Genomic DNA, 7,834 nt, shown 5'->3' on the forward strand with positions numbered 1-7,834 from the left:
TGCTAAAAACTTATCATATTTCAAAGGAAAAACTACGCTGAATTCCAACTTTCAAAGTAAATTAAAAATCCGGATCCAATGCGCCTACACTTAAAACCGAAAAGAATCCAGCTTATACTCCGGATCCAGCTAAACCGAATCATGGCAACCTCTTTACATTACTAATGTCGTCACGGCTGACGTATGGATCTGTGCACTGAATTTAAAAACAACAACATAGGCTATGATATAAACATGGTTTTAAACTAGTAATTAAAATTTGTGATACACCATGACGATGGTTGAAATATAATAGATCGGCCCACGTTATCATCACTGTTAGTCAACATGTGTAATACACTGGTTGGAGATCATTCTTTCGCTTGCATTACGTTCGTCCTTATGACTGGTGTAGTGATGATACTAATATACTAATATTTCGCTGCAATGTATTTTTTCTAGATTGATGCCCACGCGGAAATTTGTGATCTGAGTATTGTTATCAACCTAACCTTGTATAAAATAAGTATGATGCTCAAGCTCCGGCTAAATTATACGAGTACCGCGAGTGCAAGATTTGAGAAACTCATGATTAATAACCAAGGTCGACAACCGACGTCATATCCCTGTTCAGACGCTGTTTTTGATTGTAGTTTTAAGACCGCCATCACTTTATTTATTATTAATGTACTTAATAATTACTAATATTTCTAGCTGCTTATTAACAAGAGTACTTCATATGTATTTGCGATTGCAGTGTTTCTACATAAATATATTTCGTCTTGACAGCCTTACACTAGATTTGTAGATGGGTGCTGCGTAAATGGATCATATTGACAAAGCAATTTCAGCAACCAAAATTCTAAAGCACTAGCATTTCTGGATCGAAATATCCATTTATCGTGTATTTCTTCATTTCATTATTTTGTCAATATATGGCATTATCAACTACACAGACCAGTTTCAGAATTGACCAGGGCTGTGGAGTCGGTAAATTTTACCACCGACTCCGGCTCCGACTCCACACATTCTCAATATACCGACTCCGACTCCGACTCCTGATTCTTTGAACTTACCGACTCCGACTCCAACTCCTGGGTCTTTAAACGTGCCGACTCCGACTCCCGACTCCGACTCCTGCATTATTACTAATTTACATCGAAAACTATATGCCACATTGTCGGTTGAATGACTATCATACAACCATTAAACATATGCAAACATATGATTAACGGTGGCATGCTAAATTGTTTCATTGTTGAACAACTCGAATTATCCACTATGCAATTAATTTTTATAACATGGACTATCTAATATCCTGAAATGTATGAATCATTCAAATATGGCAGATATCCAATCCTGTATAATAAAAATGTAGATAAAAAATCCAAGTGTAGCTCTTGTGTATGAGTCAGCAACTAATAAAGAGATTGAACTTACTAATTTTGTCATTGCACACTATCCTGATTACAAGCACACACACTCTTACTACTAATAGACATCGGTCATAAATGGAATTTAGTTAAGTAGTCAAAGACCATAGCCTATGTCTAGTCCAGTGTTGGGATCAAGTCACTACCTTCGAGTCACGAGTCATTTCGAGTCATTGCACATTTTGACTCGAGTCAAGTCAAGTCAATCAATTTTCAAAGGTGACTCGAGTCAAGTCAAGTCACTCGATTTTTGCAGGTGACTCGAGTCAAGTCGAGTCAAGTCAAGTCAAGTCCCGAGTCAAGTCACATTTCAAGTCAAGTTGCCTTTTCGAAGTATGTATGAGGCATGATTACGTCATTGCAATTTGCTAGCTGTCTGAAATACAGTTTGAGTGGTCATTGATTCCTACCGATTAACGAATAAAGAGTTAAATATATACGCAAGAAGGAGCTGTATCACTCACATATACGTAGAACTGTTAAACGTAATTGCCTAGCCACAGTTTATGGTTACCAGCCAAAATAGAGAATAGAGAAATGAATTGATAATATGCAATACATTACCCATTTACAAATAGATATGATACAATTCGATGTTGCGCCAATGGTTGATGACTATATAAACTATATTCGAATTCAATTTCAATAAAACAATAGGTTTATTGGTTAAGGTAAGAACAGAGAACGGAAATCGACATTTTTCTATTTTATCACTTTACTACCAGAGTTACGACAACGTAAGCTTTAAGCATCGATCACTTCGTTTGCGGTCACTTTATTTGTGAGAGAACAATCCAGGCTCATTGAAACGCACGATCATTGAATGATTGTTCGCTCTCACGGGTTTCACCAGCGCTTCGCGAACAATCCGAACATATGCAAGATACAGTGATTGTTATCGACACCGATTACTTGATGACTTGAAATTGACTCGTGAATTTTGCTCCGAGTCACGAGTCAATCAACATTTCTGATCCTCCGAGTCAAGTCAAGTCAAGTCATTTTAGCAAAGTGACTCGAGTCAAGTCAAGTCATGCGAAAAAGGTGACTCGAGTCTGACTCGAGTCAAGTCATGACTCGAGTCATCCCAACACTGGTCTAGTCTACATGTACTTAATCAAGTATTCAAGGATTGGGACTTGCGGTCTTTCTTAATCATTTGTTCGACCCAAACAGCTAAGCTACACTACAAATATTTTTAATTTTGTCAAGTGGGAAGCATCGTTTGGTCATATTTACATCATTATTACAATTTTACAAAACCAGCCGATGCATTTGCTCTGTCACAGTATCATGGTATAATTCCAAAAATTGCATCAATTTTGACTGCATCGCGAAAACGCATATTACGATTTTCTTCCCCTGTGCAACTGAGTTGTAATTTCCAAGTAATGTCTAATTTTATCTATATCAGGGGTGGGCAGCTTTTTCGACCAAAGGGACACATGAGATTTACGAACCATTGCGCAGGCAACTGGAATGTTGATAACCTTTTTTTAGTCGCCCGATAGGAGCGAACCGAATTAGGTAACATTGCAAACAAGAATTATATTAATATGCTCTAAAATTGATAACAATATGTCATGCAACTGTGCAGTGCGCAATCAGGCCCTGGTCACGCGAAGCGCGAAATATTTTTTGCAAGATAATGACTGAATTAATTCATTAAATATGTTGCCAACATTGGGGGTCGCATCTGTATACCACTGGGCTCATTTGGCAAGGACAGGAATATTCGAAGTTTAGACATAGCAAAATCGACGGTATCAGTGAACAACTGAACATGCCTCTATCATTTTGTGCAAATGTTTTGTCGACGATCTCGCTGCGAGTGCACCAGCGAAGCTGCATGTTGGACGACACGTTCGTTATCTCCTAATTGCGAATATAGTTAGACTCAATTCTGTGAATAATACCTATTTATAATTTTCAGAAGGGGGCTCAAATACTGAATGCAAGAAATCTAGTGACCATGAATCATGCAGAGTACCGAGAAAAATTTCAAATCAAATGAATCTGCTATGAAATATTCTACTTTATGGTCATATACGAAGATCTGGGATAAATGTGGATGGCCCCTGGATACGTCAATGCATCAGAACTGTTGTTTTAGTCATCATCAAATTTCGCGGTCATGCTAATCAAATTTTGGTTGGCCTTGCAATTGTACCTGATGTCATAAATAATTTCGAGAATTACCTCGCAGGTCACACATAACCTTCTCGTGTGCAAAATTTGGCCTGGGTGCCACGGGCTGTCCGCACCTGATCTGTATGGTTATTAATAACAGTGATTGGAGGTACATAAAAATTCTATTGCAAATTATTTGAAAGCAAATGTTTTCATGATAGAGAAGTTGGAGTCGGAGTCGGAGTCGAAGTCAGAGTCATTCTCACAAACTCTGACTCCGACTCCAGTCAGTACTTTCCCACCGACTCCGACTCCGTCTCCGACTCCAGCTATTATAGTTTTCACGACTCCGAATCCGACTCCATCAAACGAAAATTACCCAGACTCCGACTCCGACTCCACTGACTCCGACTCCGACTCCACAGCCCTGGAATTGACATTTCAATATCCCACAGCTTCAAAGTATCGCATATAACATTGTCACGGCCGATACACAATTGTTCAAACTTTACCGTCGTAGTGCCGTCTTATAGTAGTCTTCTTCGTACGTTACCACCAGTGATGAGCATCGGAGCGGAGTCGGAGTGGATTCGGAGCGGAGTTTTGCCGATTTTGTGACAGTCGGAGCGGACTCGGAGTTTACTACAAATATTTTGTCGGATAATTTCGGAGTATTGTAACTTTTGTCTCCGATATCTTTGGAAAGCTCTGACCAGAATACCCTCTTGATTATGATTACAAACCAAAGCACAGACAGTTGACACCTGGTAAAGTTGTAATATGACGGGTAACATGCAAAAATGATTGTCAAGGGCACAAAAATCAGACATCTGCAATGCGATTGGGGACTGAAGAGTAGTAGTATGACGCCAACCATATTATCACATTAATTTAGTAAAACACATTACCAAGTGTACCATGCTTGCCACTGTTTCGGATACTTGACGAGATTCGTCGGAGTATCTCGGAGTTTGGGATTGAGCTGTTCGGAGTCGGAGGGAGTTTTCCAAAGACACTAAAGTTGTCGGAGGGATTCGGAGTCTCGAAAAGCACTATCCGCTCATCACTGGTTACCACACTAGATCACCAAGTCATGAGCTTCTGTTGTTATACCCAAATAATTCCGTTCCGTCTCGATGATTAGGCAATCTGCATCGCTGATTGCATATGACACAAAAATTTTTGGATATCATTGGTGCACCGAGACTGTTTAAATGAATATTTCAATTCACGATAAATATAATATTACCGCTGGGAAATTCCCACACATCAAGAAGAATGTTATTTAATTGGTTGGTCAAGTTGCAAATGTATGGAAAAAGTATCAAATATGGTATGGAAGAATGTTGCTATGGTGTGGAAAATTGTTAGTATGGTATGGAACGATTGAGGCGGGAATGCAGTATTTCTGATTTCATTCCATACCATACCAGGCCCTGCTTTGGGTAATATATCTTATTTTAGCAATAAGTTCACGGTTGACAGCATCTGTCCGATGATACGATCCCAAACCAACGTAGTCGATAAAACGACATCTCAATCTGAGCTCTGAATATACAATTACATTTTATATACATATATAACATATACATTATGGTACATTACGAAGTCAAAATATGATACTGGACTTTTATGACCAATGATCATTACACTCTTCAATCAAATGTGTCAGTGGTTCGATATCGGTCCATGTTGGCATCACTGTAAGTTTGAAACGTTTAATACACCGCGTAAATATTATTATTTCGGTTGCATTGCGCTCGTCCTTATGACTGTTGTATGGTTATTGATATAGCTAACATTGTTATGATCGATGCTAACACGTTTTATTGCTGCATTGCATATCTTCACGACCGATACCCACGCGGTAATTTTCGATATGATTCAAGTTATGATCCAAACAGTCCACGTGATTCATGGTGAGCAACATTCGGATAAATCGGCACTATTGTTTGTTTGCACCTTTGTCTATTATACAATATTATAGTTGCATAAAACTATGATTCGTTTCCATATATCAGGTCTGCATACTGGACGAAGTTGATTGTGAGGCGGGTAGAGTCACACTGTTGTTGTTGTTGTTGTTGTTGTTGTTGTTGTTGTTGTTGTTGTTGTAGTAGGCCTGCTACTACATAACAATGCATATGACTGTGCAACACGAATTCTCAATTGCCACAGCCAAATACTAAACGCACAATTTTTCTCGTAGATCATCATTTTATCCGCAGTTCTAGGATTGCATACAGTAATTCTCAAACTGGAGGCGTGAAAGCGTCTCAAGGGGACGCGAAGCTACGCGCACGGCGCACGGCGTGATTTCTCTGAAACCTCTGTGTATAGTTGAATTTGATATTTGAGAATTCTCTCATCAACAGTTTTAACCTTCCATATCATCAAACTATCCGCTGGGATTATAAGCATTCTAGTTGCATTTTTTTTATATGACGATAAGGAGGACGCGAAATTTGTCACCATCATATAGAGCAGTGGTTCTCAACCGGTGTGCCGCGGCACACTAGAGTGCCGATTACGTCTCGCAGGTGTGTCGCGAGCCATTTCTTCGAAATTTTGAAAATGTGCGCAAAATAATTCTAGTATATAGCAAACAATCAACAATCTAAATCGAACTTGATGTGAAGTTTGTACATTTGTCAAATCTAAATTAATGTTATGCCCGCAATCAATAACCCCCGCGAACTCGCTTTACCCGACATGTCGCGGGCCTTGAATGCTGAATTTAGTTTTGCACAATACGTCGTTTGATAGCAGAGAAGTGCGTACATGGTGGGTGGCGCTTGTATGATATTGCAGTTTCCTAATCCTAATTGTCTCCCCAATCACCAGCGAGAAATGAACTCCTTTGAAAGTGACGTTCGCGGTTACAAATTCGAATTACAAACATAGCAATGCACATTACGATGCCTGCACTTCGGGTAAAATGTAGGTTTGCAGCACAACGTTCTGCTACCGGCGACGAATATGAGAATTTAGAAGTAAGGTTGATCAAGTTATATCAGTTAACAAACTGTCTTGCCGCTGAGGTTATCAGCTAAGTCGTTTACCAAAACGTTCGAAGTTTCGACTAGATCGCAACAGGCCAGTTACGTGATTGCGGAGGTGCCAGCTAAAAATCCAAAGCTTCACGTGGAAGCGCAAAAAGCTATTCTTCCGGTTTGCACGGGAATTGTCAAATGTTTGAGACCAAACTGCAGATTAATTGAAAAGGATTCCCATGTCAAATGATCCCATTCGTAGACGCAGCACCGTAACTGCCGCACCCCAAACCCCCCAATTGGTTGGGGGTGAGCTCGATGGGGGGCCCAAAATTATTTCGTGAATTAGCATAAATCATAGAGTATTTTTTGAAAATTTATGCAATTTTTTCAAAATTTTTTCGCGCTGTGCGCGAATTCAAGTAGCCATTTATCTTTCTTTTTGGGGTATTGGGCCATTACCGCGCCACGACCCACCAAGACATACAATCAAGTTTTAGGCCAAATAACATGCGACTCCAAGAAGTGTGCCAGAACGATTGGCAGCGAGAAAAGCTTGGCCGAAAAGGTCTATGCCCTTATGCAGATCAAAGACTTCGCTATATATACAATATTCATATAGGTTTAATTGTCCATAGGCGCCTAAATGACTGGCGCCGAATGTTCCTGTCTTTGCAATCTGAACCTCACAAGACAAATACCATCCCGCTGGGAAAAATTTTATGCCAATGAAGAAATACCAATTTGAAATCGTGTGCTTCTCTTAGTTTAGAAGCCTACGTTTGGGCGGTTCTATATTTCCTGATATAGCAGACTGGAAGTCACGGAATAACATCATGTAACGAAGTCATATCAACGGTTCCGCCCGCCCGAAGGTGTTTAATCATTATTTACGGGCCCTCCCGTTTTCAAGACACTTCACTCAGCTCTACCGGTAAATCTAATTACGTGAGTAGAGAGGACAATATATTGATAGCATATTATATATGCAGTCGCCGATCTGATTGACCGATTTTATCATAAATTATCAAAAATTTTCGCGCTTCGCGCTGGCTCACAAAACAGTACGGGTAATTTCGTGACAAACGCGAACAACGTGATGGGGGGGGGCGTTTTATCACCCTATGGGAGCCCAAGACCCACGTTTTGGGGGGCCTGACGAGGTGCTGTTTTGTTCCTGCCAACGGGTATACGCCCGAAGATGTTTAATTATTATTGAGTGGTCCTACCTTATGTAATGAGTTTTGTATACCTCGGTATTGACGTCGCTGACGCTGGAAAAGCGCTCAAGGCGAGGCG

Source organism: Botryllus schlosseri, chromosome 7 (assembly GCF_051294905.1).
Source record: "Botryllus schlosseri isolate E-star chromosome 7, Bs_hap1, whole genome shotgun sequence".
NCBI lineage: Eukaryota > Metazoa > Chordata > Ascidiacea > Stolidobranchia > Styelidae > Botryllus > Botryllus schlosseri.